Below are 17,836 nucleotides of genomic sequence, written 5' to 3'. Positions count from 1 at the left end.
TAATAATAAAAAGAACTCTGTCTAATAGGGACACAAATTCAAAACAGGGGAAGGAAGACAGCAATATAGGATTACTCTCTTCACCTCTTCTTACCTTCCTTAAGGTCTAGGGGTATAATAGTCCAGTGGAAGGCTTACCTAGCATGTGTAACAACAGAGGTCCAATCCCTAGTACCAAAAGGTGAAAGAAAACATTGTTGCAAAAACCCAAGACTGGTGAATCCAGACATAAAAATTCCATTGTGAGAGCGCTGTTGAGACGGATATACTTAGCAATAAAAGCAGATGTGTGCTCCCTTCTCAATTTAGCTCCACATCCCTCTAAACAACAAACGGTGGCATTTAAATATTTAGGCAATGATTCTAAAACTTAGCTCTGAAAGCCCTCAAAATTCACAGACTTCCTTTCCATTTTTATCATTAGGGTTGTCTTATTGCAAAGATTTCACTTCATCCGAGCTCAGCTCACAACACAGGAAACTTTGGAAAATGTTTTATTCAGTTTTATAAAAGAAGTAAAATGAAGTGGGGCTGGTACTACAGGTTTGTAATCCTAGCACTTGGAAGATAAAGGCAGGATGATCAGTTCAAGGTGAGACTCAGCTACATAGGGAATTTCAAGGACAGCAGGGAATACAAAAGACCATCTCAAACAAACAAGAGAAAACAAATTCCTAAACCATAAAAAGAAGGACAGCATGTGACAAGGTGACTTAAAACTTCTAGTCTGTAACAATGGCTAACGTCTATCTTCACCTGACCCAAGAGAGCAGAAACTAGGTTTCCCCTCCAAAGTCTATACATAGACCGGTTAACAGAGAATACTTTTTCTATTTTGTCAAAACTTTGGGTTCTGAAGGTCAACTCTGGGGAAGGAAGTAGCAGAAACGCTCTTCCAACTCCATTAAAGATGAAGCATAAGTAAACCGTCTACTGAGGAGAGACTACAAACAATCCACAAGCCTGTTCACCAGTCAGAATGCAGACTACCCTAGCTGGGACTGCTTAAGTTACCGGCAGGATTGTTGTCCAAGTTCCTATAGTTGCTGGAGCTGATAACATTCCTCATCCAATAGAAAGTTATGTGACTGAAGAAATAACTATCTGAGTCGAAGATCAAATTAGACTTTTTAGATCAAATTAGAATTAATTTAAAGAGGAATCAAGTTATAAGGGACCCACTGGCTGTTGCTATATTTCTATAATTCATTAAAGACATACAAATTCTAATTATGTCTTTACATGTTAAAATCATACCACCTATTAAAGGGGGGAGTACTTAAACATGCCCAATGTATGAAAGGATATATACTCCTTAAAATACTTTCATTAAACCATGGGCCAAGAAACAATGATTTCCCGCCCCCCTCCTCAAAGATAGACCTTTTACTCAAAAAAATTCGGAGAGCCCATTTAATAGAAGCTTTTAAAAGAAAACAGGAGAGGTCCTACAAGTTCTGTGCTTATTACACTGGTATTAAAATCCATTTTATAAGGCTAGAGATGGCTCAGTGGTGAAGAGCACTGACTGCTCTTCCAGAGGACCAGAATCATATTCCCAGCACCCATGTCTGTGACTCCAGTTCCAGGGATACGACACCTTCACATAGACATAAATGCAGGCAAAACCACCAATGCATATAAAATAAAAATAAATCATTAAAATCCATTTTATGATTTATAAAGCACTATTGCTTCAAAATCCTCTAATATGGAAATGTTACTCCATGGAGAAGAGTATCTCTTTAGGCAGATCCCAAGAGTTATCTCAGTATAATTCAATGCAATGAACTTGTGGGGAAAGAAAGCAGAGAAATAGTTTACAATTCATTCAGCTTTTTAAAAGGATTATAACACTAAGTGATCACATGAATATAAAAATACAGAAATCACATGAATATAAAAATACAGAAATTAAGAACTAAAAATCTCCTGGGCGGAGGTGGCGTATGCCTTTAATCCCAGCACTCAGGAGGCAGACAAATCTATGAGTTCGAGGCCAGCCTGGTCTATAGCTCAAGATTCAGGACAGGCATCAAAACTACACAGAGAAAGCCTGTCTCAAAAAACAAAACAAACAAACAAACAAAATCTAGAAATCTGTTGTTCATAGAAATGTACTACTCACTGGAGATGAGGCGGCAGAAGGGGTTTCACTCAGGGTTTGCTGTTAACTTCTCCTGACTATCTGCATCCTGTCCTTTCACTCTGGATATCTTATTTCCTCTTCTTTCTGTGTTTAGATGCCTGTTTTGTCTTAAATATTTTCCACCTGGTTTTTTTGTTTGTTTGTTTTTGTCTTGTTCTTTGAGATTTCTCTTTGTAGCCCTTGCTGTGCTTAAAGCCTCCATGCCTAGCTTTCTACCCTTTCTTTTTTTCTTTCTTTCTTTTTTTTTTTTAAGTAACAATCCAGCTAGGTGGTAGTAGCACAAGTCTTTAATCCCAACAGAAGCAGAGGGATCTCTCTGAGTTACAGGCTAGCCTGGTCTACAGAGTGAGGAATTCTAGGACAGTCAGGGCTACACAGAAAAAACCTTGTCTTGACCCCACCTCCCCCACCCCCACCCCAAAAAAGAAAGAAAGAAAACAGCAGCAGTAAGCAAGAACAATACAGATAAGGAAAACAGACTCTACAAAATAGCACACTCTGCACTTAGAATATACAAATGAATAAATTTAGCATGAAAATATAAAACTGGATTAGTAGAGAAAATTATAGCAAAAAAAAAAAAAAAAAAAAAAAAAAAAGCCTAGGAGGCAAGTCCAAATAGCCATCATTCATTTATTATATTTTGTGTGTGTTTCCCTGCATGTATTGAGTGTCACATGCATGCCTGGTGTCCGTGAACGTCAGAAGAAGGTGTTGGATTCTTGAAACTAGAGTTTACGGATGGTTGTGAACTACCATGTAGGTGCTGGGTATTAAGTACTCTTAACTGCTGAGCCATCTCTCCAACTCCCCAAATAGCCATCTTGACTGACATAAATAGGGAGTACAATGATAGGTGAACATATTTTTATGTTTGCTCCAATAATCAGTCTTTGAAAGAGCAGTAACATGAAGTTTGGTTATGTAAGATTATGGACTGCCACCGAATCCTTTAAAAAAAAAACAAACAAAACCCAACAACAACAACAACATAAAAAAACAAAAACCAAAAAATTTATATTGCTAAAAATCAAAAATTATGTAAGGAAAGCTACAAGTGAAAATATTTAGAAAACAGCCATAGGCTCAGACTACTAAGTGGATTGTGTATGCCTACCTCTTCCCTACCTGCTGATCATTACATGACAGAGGGATACAGAAAAGAAGCAATGGATTTCACTTCAAAGTAAGCAGCCAGAAGAACCTAAACTTTTAACTTAGAACGTTCAAACTACAAAGAATTTCCATTTCAAAAATTGAGTACTTCTGGGGCTGCAAAGAGGGCTTAGTGGCTTAAGAGTACTTGCTGCTCCTCCAGAAGACTGCTGATTGGTTCCCAGCACCCCTGCCAGGCAGTCCTCACCTGCCTGCAACTCCAGATCCAAGGGTCCAATGCCCACACGCCATCTTTTTCTTCCTTCCTTCCTTCCATTTTGAGAACTTTTAATATAATTAGTGACTGCTATACTAGAACTCCCAACCCAGTATCTTGCATATTTAAAAATGCTGAGTTGAGTTGGCAACCTACTTTATTATTATTATTTTGCAAAATTGTGAAAGGATGACTTTTGACCAACAGTCTTTGAGTCTGTGACAGAAGTCAGACAATTCTAAAGGGAGTGTGTGAAGTGAAAAAGAAATACATTTCAGGGTTGGGGATTTAGCTCAGTGGTAGAGCGCTTGCCTAGCAAGCGCAAGGCCCTGGGTTCGGTGCTCAGCTCTGGGGGGGGGGGGGGGGAACCACATTTTAAAACTTGCCTCAAATCCAAAATAACTTACGAAGAAAGCAACGTTCGATGTGTAAGCTAGTCTGCATGTAAACTTTCTATATATGATATACTAAGAAAATGACAAGGCAGAAGGAAAGAGTAATGAGAATTTATTTTGAAAATGATAAAGTTTTGTTTCTTTCCGTTTTTAATCATTCTTCTCCTCTTCCTTCTTGCTCAGTGCCACGCATAAAGACTAGCATAGCAGAAAGACCCTGTTCTGAGATTACTCTCACTCAAAGCAAAAATCAAAGAACCTCTCTTGAAGTGCCTTCCTTTCTTTCTTTCCCTCCCTCCCTTCTTTCTTTCATATATTTGTTTGTTTGTTCGAGACTGGTTTTCTCTGTGTAGCCCTGGCTGCCCTGAAATTCACAGAGATTTGCCTCAGTGCTGGGATCAAAGGCGTGCACCACCATCCATGCCTGGCTCAAAACTCGTTTTAAAACATCAACTAAAGCCGGGCGGTGGTGGCGCATGCCTTTAATCCCAGCACTTGGGAGGCAGAGCCAGGCGGATCTCTGTGAGTTCGAGGCCAGCCTGGGCTACCAAGTGAGCTCCAGGAAAGGCGCAAAGCTACGCAGAGAAACCCTGTCTCGAAAAAAAAAAAAAAAAAAAAAACCATCAACTAAAAGTTGGAGAATTAAAGTACTAAATGGTGGAAAAGATATTTGCCCCCAAATCTCATAGCAAATAACAAGACTTAGAGGTTGAATTTCAGTACATTTAGGTAGTCAAAGCAGTCACCAGAATTATCATTTTTGTTGTTTTCTTTTTGTGCTTGAGACAAGATCTTCTGCATGGAACTGGCCTGAAAACAATGTATCTGAGAATGACCTTGAGCTTCTGACCTTCCTGCCTTCACCTCCCTGGTACTGGGACTACAAGCATGTACAACCATGTCTAGTTAATAAGTATCCAGATAGAAACCAAAGCTTCACATATTCTAGGTAAGCCCTCTATCAACTACATGAGCTACATGCATCTCCAGCTAACCCACCTGCTATGGGACAGGAGGCCACAAAAAGCTAAAAGATATAATTCTCTGCAATTAAGTAACATGCTATTAATGTGGAGAGGATACTATTATTTCCCCCAAAGCAATTTTCCTGAATAGGTAGGTGTTAGGCATAAACTTTTCAAAGGCAACCAAGTTCCTGACTTTGTAAATCCATCTTGGTGGCCCTAAGGTGGTGGTGAACCACTAAAACCAAAATAATCAGAAGATGAGGAAGTAACTGAAGGTAAAAGCAAAAAAAAGAACCACAAAACCAATTTGCCTTATTTTTAAACATTATTGAATAATCTTACAAGTAGAGATTGATTCTGGAACTGTCCCAATTCCTACAAACTTCCATTTATAACTCCTTCCAGCTGTACTTTCATCCAACTATAGTCAGGGTACTGCTCAAAGTCATCAAGGATAATTTCTACCTGAAAAGCTTAAGAATTTTGAAAGATCGCTGGGCGGTGGTGGCGCATGCCTTTAATCCCAGCACTCGGGAGGCAGAGCCAGGCAGATCTCTGTGAGTTCGAGGCCAGCCTGGGCTACCAAGTGAGTTCCAGGAAAGGTGCAAAGCTACATAGAGAAACCCTGTCTCGAAAAACTAAAAAAGAATTTTGAAAGATCAAGCTAGACCTAGAACTATGAGACCTATCCTCTCTTAAAACAGACTCTGTTTTGTTTTGCTTTATTTTATGTGATTTGAGTGCTTTTATGTGTGTATGTACATCATGAGGAAGCCTGATGCAACTGGTTACAGATGGTTGGGAGCCACCATGTGGACACTTGCAATGGAATCTGGATCCTCTGCAAGAATAACAAGCCCTCTTAATAACTGAGCCATTTCTCCAGCTCCAAAGACTCCTCCTAACTAGCATAAAACATATGCAAGGTTTTTGTTTTTACTTTTTTTCAGTGATTGGAACTGAACCTAGGCATCATGCATGCTAAGTAATCACTCCACTGAGTGTCTCTTTAAACAAAAAAGTTTTTTGTTTTTTTTTTTTTAAAAAATATAGGCTAGGCCGGGCGGTGGTGGCGGACGCCTTTAATCCCAGCACTCGGGAGGCAGAGCCAGGCGGATCTTTGTGAGTTCAAGGCCAGCCTGGGCTACCAAGTGAGTCCCAGGAAAGGCGCAAAGCTACACAGAGAAACCCTGTCTCGAAAAATCAAAAAAATATATATATATATACACACACATATGTCTATATATATGTATATATACACATATATATATGTATATATATATATATATATATGTGTATATATATATATATGATTACAATACATTTTTCAGGCTGCAATCAATCCTCCTGCCTCAGCCTAATAAATAGCTAGGATTAACAGTGTGCTGGTCGGGGGGTGGTGGTGGTGGTGGTGGTGGTGGTGGTGGTGTTGCTGCTGCACACCTTTAATCCCAGCACTTGGGAGGCAGAGCCAGGTGGATCTCTGTGAGTTCGAGGTCTGCCTGCGCTACAGAGCGAGATCTAGGAAAAGCACCAAAACTACACAGAGAAACCCTGTCTCAAAAACCCAAAAAACAACAACAACAACAAAAAAAAAAGCACACAGTGTGCTGTAAGTATCGTATCGACTTAATTAGTTTCCAGTATTGGAATAAAGTAATGATTATATTCAATAATCATATTAATTAATTAATATCCCAATAATTATAAAAGCAGAACTCATACTAAAAGCAGTAACAAAAACTTGTAAAGTCAAGTATGATGGAGCACGACTCTAATCCCAGGAGGCAGAGGCAGGCAGATCTGAGTTCGAGGCTAGCCTTAGCTACAGAGTGAGTTCCAAGACAGCCAAGAGTTATGTAGAGAGACCCTATCTGAAACAAAAGAAAACAGAACAATAACCAAAACAAAAAAAAAAAAAACAAAAAAAAAAAAACCCAAACAAAAAACTTGTAAAAGCCATTTACTTGAACCTGCCTGTAACTATCAAAAGCTATGGAGAAAAGCAAGAACCTGGTGGCTCATATCTTCAATCCTAGCACTTAGTAGATTGACTTAAATTCAAGGCTTCAAGGCCAGCCTGAGCTACAAAGTGAGAAAGACTCAACATTAAAAGGGGGTCTGGGGACTTAGTTCAGTAGTAGAACATAGGTTCAGCATATGCAAAGCCTGCCTTCAATTTCTAGTACCAAAGAAAAAAAGTTACTAACAAGAAAGGAGCTTCCATTTACTAAATTCACAACACTTCATTCAATCTTACACAGTATCACCATTTAGGGTAGAACTTCTCTAAGAATTCAGGTGCTATGGAAGATAATCTGCACCTGTTTTGTTTTGAAATGCAACCACAATGCAGGAGATCCCAACTTTTATTGAGATGATGAGTCTGGAGAAGACTCAGGAGTAGCAGTTACCCTGAAGAGTACAGACTAGGTTAAATTTCCATTGCTAATTGTTTCATGGGATGTAAAGAACAAAGTAAAGGCCAAGAGTCCTAGTTCCCCAAACTGAGTGAAACCATTTTAGAACACTGCTAACTATGTAACTTAACTCTTTTTCAAGACTGTCTCATACTGTATTCCCGGTTAGCCTTGAACTCGCTCTGCAGCCCAGGATAACTTCCAAATCTTGCCTCAATTTCCTAATTGCTGCAGTCACAGGCATCATGCTTGGCTCATGTGACTAGATTTTACAGTACCCCTTCTTCCACATCTTGATTGGTATGAGACTTATCAGATGTAGTGCTAGTCAGGATGCAAGACCTAGTTCAATCCCCAATACCACTTCCTCAACTGATACTAAGACAAAGACTTTTGGGATGGGGAGAGGGGAGATACAGTCTCACTCCGTAGCCTACACACCTCATTTTCCTTGTTTTTTTTTCTTTCTTTCTTTTTTTTTTCTCTTGGTTTTTTGAGACAGGGCTTCTCTGTGTAGCTTTGGTGCCTTTCCCTGGAACTCACTCTGTAGTCCAGGCTGGCCTCGAACTCACAGAGATCCGCCTGGCTCTGCCTCCTGAGTGCTGGGATTAAAGGCGTGAGCCACCGCCTGGCCCTCCTGTTTTTTCCAAGGGCTGAGAATACAAGCAATCACCACTATGACTGGCTCCAAAGTTTTCTTCAAGTGAAAACTAACACACCCCTGCTGTGGAATAATCCTCTTGTACACTGGAAAGATTTGTCATTCCAACTGGTTTAATAGAACTTGGACTGGCCAGTAGCCAAGCAGGAAGTATGGGCGGGGCAACCAAACTAAGAATGCTGGGAAGAGGAAGGGCGGAGTCGGGAGTTGCCAGCTAGAGGAAAAGGAAAAAAGAGAATGCTGTACTGAGCAAAGGTCCCAAGCCACATGGCTAAACATAGATAAAAATTATGGGTTAATTTAAAATAAACCTGAGCTACTGGCTAAGCATTTATAATTAATATAAACCTCTGTGTGGCAATTTGGGAAGCAGCTGCTAGGTATTTGGGAATTGCTGGTGGGACAGAAACTCTGCCTTCACACCCACAAAAACAATGAACACTGTCTTCCACAGTGAGCCCTTACATGGAAGGTAAGGACAGTATCTAGTGTAATATACTCTATGTATGGCATTGTGTTGAAAAGCTTTGTCTTCCCGATTTTGCTCCTACCATCTTTAAAGCAGGAAAACAGCCAAGTACAGTGGTACAGACCTGTATAGTACAGGCAAGAGGATCAGGAGTTCAAGGCCAGCCTGAACTATATGAGCCTTTGTTACAAAACAAAACAGGATACAAAGGAGGGTTTCAAAGGATAAAGAGCAAGGAAGCTGTGAATAACAAACATCACCTACTTGCTTAAAAAAAAACCTGGCAGGGCGGTGGTGACATAGCACACACACACACACCAGAGCCAAGACTGGAAAATAACTGAGGACAACTACCCCACAGAGAGTTGTGTGCTGACAAGTCTGGAGTTTGAAAGACCTTGCTTCAACAAGATGGATAGTGAAAACTGACCCCCAAAAGGTGTCCTCTGACTTCTCCACTATACAACTCCATTTGGCATCGAGGGACATTAAGTGAAAAGGAAAACAAATGTTCTCTTTCTATGCCTCTTCCTGTTCCCATCTCAGCACCACTCTTAGTACTGGGCAAAAGAAAATGTTGGATGCAGCACCTTGCGTACATTGGCTAAGCTGAGGTCCATCTCTTCCTGGGCAGAATGGAGGCTCCTGCATTATCATTTTTTTGTCATTCTAGTTTGAATTCAGTGTTCCCAAGGATGGAAGAAGTGTAGGCTCTAGAGAGGGATTCTGAAGACAAAGCACTTAATCTAACAAAGACCTAACATTTGACTTTTCCACAATACTCTGTATTATTCACTCAAATTTGGCATGTTGTAAGGCTACCAAGTCCTCTTTAATTTCACTGTCCTGCCAGAAGGCCAAATCAAGTGAGTCACTACTGCTCTTCTCTCCAATGCATTCTGATTTCCACCCACTTGTGAAACTCATCAGGACTACACCATATGTTAGCATCATGTAGGCAGAATAATTTTTTTTCAAAAGTCACAGTTTTTAAAATTACCTTATAATCCTAATTATTATGACAATAATTCACAACCTTCTAGAAATGGCTTTATATTATTTGAGTATGGTCAGAGAATTTATTCTTTTGCATGCATGTATGCATTCATTCATTCATTATTTGGCAGGATATTGCTATGCAGTTAAGGCTAGACTTGAAAATGAGATTCTCCTGCCTCAGCCTTCCAAAAAGCTTCCATATATGCTGCTGAACTGTGCTGGCTTCAAATGCAATTCTTCAGTATTTTTCACCCCCACTTTTCAGTTAAGTAAACTGGAACGAATAAATTCAGAGACACCCAGTCACTTGGAGCTGAGCTTTTTTATATCCCTGTGCTACAGCAGAGGAAATAAAGTACAGTTTAATGGCTGCAAGTTTGCTGTACAGACTACGCTGGCCTTGAATCTGTGTCAATCCTACCTCTGCCTCCCACGTGCAGATTACATGTGGGAACCACCATGTATACCACTGCTTTCACTTATCTTTTTGGTGGGGGGGTTATTCATTTTGTTTTAGTTTTTTGAGACACAGTTTCTCTGTGTAGCCTTGGCTGCTCTGGAATTCCCTCTGTAGACCAGGTTGCCCTTGAACTCAGAGATCAGTTTGCCTCTGCCTCCCAGTGCTGGGATTAAAGGTGTGTGATACCATGACCAGCTTTAAACCTGACTTCTTTTTTCACTTTCTTAAAGTCATTAGTAAACTTTAGATACAACTACTACCTGGAATTTATAGGTAATTCTGATGATAAGATGATCTCATACATATGTAAGGTGCTTAAGAGACAAGGTCTGAACAGGACCTGAACACTAAACATTTTTCAAATTGCTGAGGATCATAAATGGGTAAAATTAACCGAGAGATAATTCATAGACACAGGAACCATAAATTCTTCAGAAGTTTAAGAGTAGGGCAAGTGAGCTGGCTAAGCCATTGAAGGCAATATGCTGTGTCAATCTGCAAGACCTCTGAGACCACAACTGCCTCAGGACCTCCACATGCAGGCTGTGGGCAAAGGCTTGTCCTCCCGAGAATGAATGATAAAGTTTCAGAGTAGCTATTCCTACCTCTTCCAGGGAATTTAGCACTTCCCTGATTACCAGATCTGATAACTACACTCATTTCAAGGAAGTTTCTTGGACTGGAGAGATGGCTCAGCGGTTAAGAGTACTGGCTATTTCAGAAGATCCAGGTTAAACTGTCAGCACCCACAATGTCAGCTCACAACTGTCTGTACACACACAGCCATAAAAATAAATACAAATAACTAAAAGTTTTAAAAAGGAAGTTGTTGTTTTCTTCTTCTTCGAGACAGGGTTTCTCTGTGTAGTTTTGCGCCTTTCCTGGAACTCACTCTGTAGCCCAGGCTGGCCTTGAACTCACAGAGATCCGCCTGAGCTCTGCCTCCAGTGCTGGGATTAAAGGCGTGTGTGTCACCATGCCTGGCCTTAAAAAGGAAGTTTTTTTTTTTTTTTTTTTATTATTATTATTTATTGTGTATACATGTTCTGCCTGCATGTATGCCTGCAGACCAGAAGAGGGCGTCAGATCTCATTACAGACGGTTGTGAGCCACCATGTGGTTGCTGAGAATTGAACTCAGGACCTCTGGAAGAGCAGCCAGATGCTCTTAACCACTGAGCCACCTCTCCAGCCCAGGAAGTTTTTTTATACTGTCCAAATATTTCAGGTCCTATGGTTCATTCTAGTAACCACTTACAAGGTAATAGTTTGATGACTACCACATTAAAGTCTCGTTCTTTCCTAATAATTATTTAATAAAAAAAAAATTTACAATTATTTAGTGTGTGTGCTCCCAAGACCAAATTCAGGTTGTCAGAATTGGCAGTTAGCAATCTTACCCACTGAGTTATCTTGCTAGCGTACCTACTAATAATATCCTTAATGAATACTATCATCTGTAAACTACTAAAAGACCCTAGCCCTTCAGGCTCACACCCCCAAGCCTCAGGAAAAGAGAAACTTCAAGCACCAGGAAATGAGAAACTAAAAATCTAGTTCCAAAAGCAAGCTGACTCAGCCATTGTTCAATCTCCCCTGCAACCATATAACAATGTAAAAAGACTTCTGTTAAGAGATGTGTTCAACTGTGACTGGGATAGTTGTAGGTGTTCTAGGAAGACCACTGTGGCCTTTGTGTAAACTTCACTCCTGCCCTGATACCCCCCTTGAGGTTTCAGGAAGAATGTACCCGTTGACGTAACTGTACCCCCTCTGTGATCACTCTGTGATCTTGTGAAACGAAATTGTATGGGAATTGTAATCTTGTGGGTTTTATGGGTTTTTCCTTTATAAGCCCTTATGGGGCTGCAGTAAGATGCGGCTCTTGCTCTTAGGAGCAGAGTTTGCCCTTCTATATAGAAGCTTAATAAATCCTCATGCTGTTGCATCAACTGGACTGGAGTCTGGGTTCTTGGAGCGCCCACTTGTGACCCTAAAAACTTGGGGTCCAACACTACAAAAAGGAATTTCTAAAGTATCTGACTGATATTAAAAACTGGGCATGATTTTTTCAATCTACAGGTTCTTGTTCTTGAAAAATATTATGCAAATAAACTTGTACCTGATATGTACAAAGTATGGACAAGGGCATTCAAAAGAACACTGTCAACAACAAAACCTAAAAAACCACTACCAATTTAAGTCTGATAAAATAAACCGTAGTATAATCAGAAAACAGAACTTTGTAGAACTATTTTAAAAAGTGATCAGGATCTATTTATATAATAAAGTTAAGAATCACACATGGCTTGAATGGAAACAAATTTACAGAGAAATAAATAATCCAGCTGTAGAAGTAGACTACCAGTTGAACTGTTTACATGTGGATATACAGCCTATTCAATAGACTTTTTTTTTTCTCCTTACAGACAAGCTCTCACTAGGTAATCCTGGGATAGCCTAGACTCACTGTATAGACCTGCCTGGCCTGGATCTTGCAGAGATCTGCTTGTCTTTGCCTCCCAACTGCTGAGATTAAAGGCATATGCTCCCAAGCCTGACATCGACAGAAATTTTTTTTAAAGTCCCATGAAGCACCGGGCTTGTCAAGATGGCATGGTTCAGCACTGTCACCAAGCCTGATGACCTGAGTTTGACCTTGAACAGACATGGAGAAAATCAGTACTTCCAAGCTGTCCTCTGGCTTCCATATAGCACTGTTAGCATGAACTTGTGTGCTCACACATAGACACAAAAAATTAATGTTTAAACAAAACTATAGCCAGGTATGATGGTACACACCTTTAATCCCAGTACTCAGGAGGCAGAGGCAGGCTGATCTCTCAAGGACAGCTAAGGCTACACAAGGCTACAGCCTGTCTCAAACAAACAAAAACCTAAGAGGACAACATAAACATCCCAACATATATAGTGCTCCAAACATTTTGGTTTTGCATTTTTTTTTCTTGCTTTGCCTGAAACTCTTTTGTACAAAGAGCCACTGTCCCAATAAATCAGCAATATATCACATGTGAATAGGACAACTGCATCACACTGATTGAAATTATTGTAGCAACTCACCTGACACTCAGGCAACTTGAACTACAAGCCTTATTATGCCTTGCCTACTTTAAAAGTTTGAAGCTATTTCCAATCACTCAGCTGTGTATCTGTGTACATTTTCTTCAATCTTTCTTGCTAAAGCAGAGTGCAGTATTAGATGAATTCCAGTAAGGAAGGCAATGGACTGGGTAAGATAGTATGTAAAAAAAAAAAAAAAAAAAAAAAAAAAAAAAAAAAAAAGTTCTATAAATACATCTTTTGGCCTACTCTCTCAAAAAGAAATCAAGGCAGTTTTAAGTTTAAACACAAAAAGCCTTCAGTACGGAAATCTTGACAGCTCTAGAGAATAGAAGAGGAACTTTCTCACACTACACCTTGCCTTTGTCTTCCCAATCTCAGAAGGTTTAGACCCAATTGTAGGCTTCGTCATGCAAGTCCCAGCTTCTTCCTTCCCGCACCCTAAATCTAGCCAGCATAACACTGTCTTCTCATTCACTTTTTAGGCAGGCAACACACACCAGGTCTTCCACAGCACCTAGCACCGAACTTCTACCACCTCCAAAACTTTGACCAAGCAAGTAGCCAAGAAACTTACCTGCCTGTACTATCTATCTACCCCCACCTCCCTCCCAAACATGGGCACTCAGGCAGGATGCTCCCATATGGTCTTATCCAGGAAGTGGGGAAACTCCATTGTCTTTCTGTTTTGGCACATCTGATAAAATACAAACAAACCCCCTTTCCCTGCCTCACCTCCACCACTTGTGGTTCATACCTGTAACCCTCAGCTTCCAATAGGCTGAGGTAGGAAGATCATGAGTTTAACAACCAGCGATGTACGCCTTTAATCCCAGCACTCGGGAGGCAGAGCCAGGCGGGTCTCTGTGAGTTCGAGGGCAGCCTGGTCTACAGAGTGAGATCCAGGACAGGCACCAAAACTGCACAGAGAAACCCTGTCTCGAAAAAAACCCCACCCCCTCAAAAAACAATCAGTCTGGATAGGCTAGTATAGTGAGTTCCAAGACATGCTAGGCTATAAAGGAAGACCCTGTCTGAAACAAGAGAAACAAAAGGGGGAAAAATGGTAACTCTGCTTTCATTATCCAGTGAGTAGGGCACTTTGTTTGTTTGTTTGGTTAGTTAGTTGGTTGGGGTTTTTTGTTTGTTTGTTTTTCGAGACAGGGTTTCTCTGTGTAGCTTTGGAGGCTGTCCTAGAACGCTCTGTAGCCTTGGCGAGTGAGGCATTTCTAATCTAAGGACAAACCATATAAGAACACAATTCAAGTATCTCTCTCTACATTATTTTTTTGAAAAGTGAGTTCAATTATGTTTTCATCACTTTCCAATTGTGTTCCTGAAAGAACTTCTCACATTTAAATACTCACAGGATTTACAACACTTGCTTCAAATCACAACTTAAAATATCTTGACTGTTTCACAAAATTAAAGTTGTCAGTGATTTGACTTCACTTTCACAAAAACACGTTCTTTAGAAAACAGGAGCTCCATCAATGAAAAAAAGAACCCAGGGCTGGAAAGATGGTCAAGTTTAAGAGTCCTTGCTGCATTTCTAAAGGACTTGAGTTTGGTTCCAGCATTCAAATCTTAGATGGTTCGCAATGGCCTGTAACTTTAGCTCTAGAGACTCTGATGCCCTCTTCTGGCCTCCACAGGCATGCATACATGTAGCATATATTCAGAGACGGGGGGGGGGGGGGGGGGGGGGGGGGTCCACTTTTTTAGATCTAAGGAAAGTACACGTAAAGAAAAGGGCCCATTCCCTGCCTTCATGAACATTGTTAATAAACTATGACTTGCATTAGAAACAAACACACACACACACACACACACACACACACACACAAAGAGAGACGACACACATTCAAGGGTAAGGCAATCATTACTTTGGAACACAAACAACTTTTGCAGGGCAACAGTAGCTCATGCCTTTAATCCTAACAAAAGCAGGGGATCTCTGTGAGTTCATGGCCAACCTGGTCTACAGAGAGAGTTCCAGGACTACCAGGGCTACACCAAGAAACCCTGTCTCGAAAAACCAAGGGGATGTGAATATTGGGCTGGCCGAGATGGCACAACAGTTGAGAGCACTGGCTGCTCTTCCAGGGGACCCAGGTTCAATTCCCAGCACCAACATAACAGCTCACATTTGTAACTCTAGTTCCAGGGGACCTGACACCCTCACAGAGACACACACGGCAGGCAAAACATCAATGCATATAATAAATTTTTAAAAATCCCCACAAAAATGGGTTCTGTTGTGTGTTTATCTAAGACTAGGTCATGCTACACTGTCCAGTCTGGCCTGAACTTGATACTTGGACTCTTGGCTGGCCTCCTAACTCAGGATCTTCCTTCCTCAGCCTCTCAAGTAGTAAAACTGGTGAAATTAGTTTTTTTGTTGTTGTTGTTTGTTTTGTCTCCTGAGACAGGGTTTCTCTGTGTAGTTTTAGTGCCTGTCCTGGAACTCACTCTGTAGACCAGGCTGGCCTTAAATTTAAAGAGATCTGCCTGCCTCTGTCTCCTGAGTGCTGGGATTAAAGGCCTGCACCACTACCTTCCGGCTTAAAATGACTGATTCTTATTCACCTGTCTAAATTCATTCTTTGTGGTAATTGTTTATCATGTTCTGGATATAATCGTATTTTTGTTATGCTCCATGGCAATTTCATGGTCAAACCACAAATTCTCTTAGTGTCACTCCTTGTGAACAGATCTCCCTGTTATCCTGACAAAATTCATAGTTTTAGATGAGGCAAAAATTGCTAGTTCTTCCATTTCATGACCTTTCATGAAGGCATCTCCAAGAGATGTATACAGTGCAGGGGGGAATTAAAGAAGGAGCTGGAGATACAGCTCAGTTAGCAGAGTGCTTAACTAGCATGCAGGAAGTCCTGAGTTCAAGCCCTAACACCCCATAAACTCAACACGGTGGTACATACTTATAACCCTATCACAAGAGAGACAGAATTAGAGGAAGGATCAAGTGTTGAAGGCCATCTGTGATTAGTGAATTTGAGGCTATGATGTCTCAATGAAAAATAAAAAAATAAATGAATAAAGGTGTAGGTGTGTGTAGTAGAGTGTAGCTCAATGGCAAAGTGCTTGTCTAGGATGCATGTGACTCTAAATTCAATCTCCAGTACAAAAAAAAGCAAAAAAAAAAAAAAAACAAAAACAAAAAACACTATACTTACTACAAACCTATGGTGTATGACTCTATAGAGTCATAACAAGGCTCTTTATTTTCCAGTTTTGGTGCTAACCAGGTGACTTTGTGAACATTGATTGATTTTTCTTTTTAAAAATGTTTATTATGCCAGGCGGTGGTGGTGCACGCCTTTAATCCCAGCTCTTGGGAGAGCTAGGTGGATCTCTGTGAGTTTAAGGCCAGCCTGGTCTACAGAGCGATCCAAGACAGCCTCCAAAGCTACACAGAGAAACCCTGTCTCAAAAACCAAAAAGTTTATTACTGAAAGGAGAAGCTACCTGCCATGCATGTGTGCGGAAGTAGATGACAACTTTGGAGTTGGTTCTCTCTCTACCTTTACATGGGCTCCAGGAGGGATTAAACTTACTCACCAGGCTTTTGTGGCAAGCGTCTTTACCCACCAGCCTCTTCTTTTTGAAACATACTCACATATCCCAGCTGGCCTTTAACTCTCTATATGTTGTACAATGACCATGTACTTCTTACTCTTCTATCCCTAACTCCTAAATGCTAGAAGTGCTGGCATATGGTATCATTGTAAGCTTACAGGGTGCTAAGCAACCCCAGGGTTTCCTGAAGGTTATCGAAGCACCCTACCAACTGGGCTACATCCCCACATCCCCAGCAGCTTTGTAAAAAAGTTAAACATCTTTTTGTTGTTGTTTTTAGAGACAGCGTTTCACTGTGTAGCATTGACTATACTGGAACTTACTCTGTAGACCAGGCTGGCCTTGAACTCAGAGGTCCTCCATCTTTGCCTCCCAAGTGCTGGAATTAAAGGCATGCACCACTATGGCCCAGCTTGCTAAACGTCTTTATGTATTTTCTCATGTGAAAAATAGTTACAGCCAGGGGGTGGTGATGCACGCCTTTAACCCTAGCACTCAGGAGGCAGAGCAGGTGGATCTCTGAGTACAAGACCAGCCTGGTCTACAGAGAGAGTTCCAAGACAGTCAAGGCTACACAGAGAGACCCTGTCTAGAAAACAAGCAAGCAAACAGCAGCAGCAACAAAAAAGCAAAAAAAGAAAAAAAATGGCTATAAACAGTATCTACTGTACAGGATGTTAAGATGTGAATGTACAGCTGGGTGATGGTGGCAATTGACTTTAATCCCAGCACTCGGGAGACAGAGAGGCAGGTAGATCTTGGAGTTCCAGGCCTGTCTGGCCTACAGAGTGAGATCTAGGACAGGCTCCAAGCTACACAGAGAAACCCTGCCTCGAAAAAAACAAAAACAAACAAAAAAAATGAAAGTACAACATGTAGAACACAGAAAGTACTCAGAGACATTTGCTATTGTTATTCTAGATGATAAATATGGTGTCTGTGGAAGGTTAAGTCTCAGAAAGCTTTAATCTTGAGCAAGATGGTTTTATCTCTTCAAAATTATTACCTGATTAGAAAGAAAAAGGATGCATATAAGAAGTAAAAGTACCTTTATTTGTAGGAGGCTATGGTCCTATATTTAAAAGACCCTAAAGACTCGACTTGAAAATTCTTGGAACTGGGTTCAATTCCCCACACCCACATGGTGGCTCATAACTATCTGTGTAATTCTAGTTCCACAGGGTTTAATACCTTCTTCTGGACTCTCTAGGCATTGTATACATGCAGGAAAGACATCCAAACATATAAAATTAAAAATGAAAG

The 17,836-nt window shown here is 40.6% G+C and overlaps 1 protein-coding gene across 4 annotated transcripts in view; it reads right to left on the bottom strand.

Moving 5' to 3' along the window:
* Nucleotides 1-17,836, bottom strand: part of Celf1 (CUGBP Elav-like family member 1) — an 83,748-nt gene that overhangs the window by 36,862 nt on the left and 29,050 nt on the right. The gene's annotated exons all lie outside the window — the stretch shown is intronic.

The sequence above is a fragment of the Peromyscus leucopus genome, chromosome 4 (genome assembly GCF_004664715.2).
Source record: "Peromyscus leucopus breed LL Stock chromosome 4, UCI_PerLeu_2.1, whole genome shotgun sequence".
Classification (NCBI taxonomy): Eukaryota; Metazoa; Chordata; class Mammalia; order Rodentia; family Cricetidae; genus Peromyscus; species Peromyscus leucopus.
The sequence above is the reverse complement of the archived record's forward strand: the minus strand, read 5'-3'. Positions and strand labels throughout refer to the sequence as shown.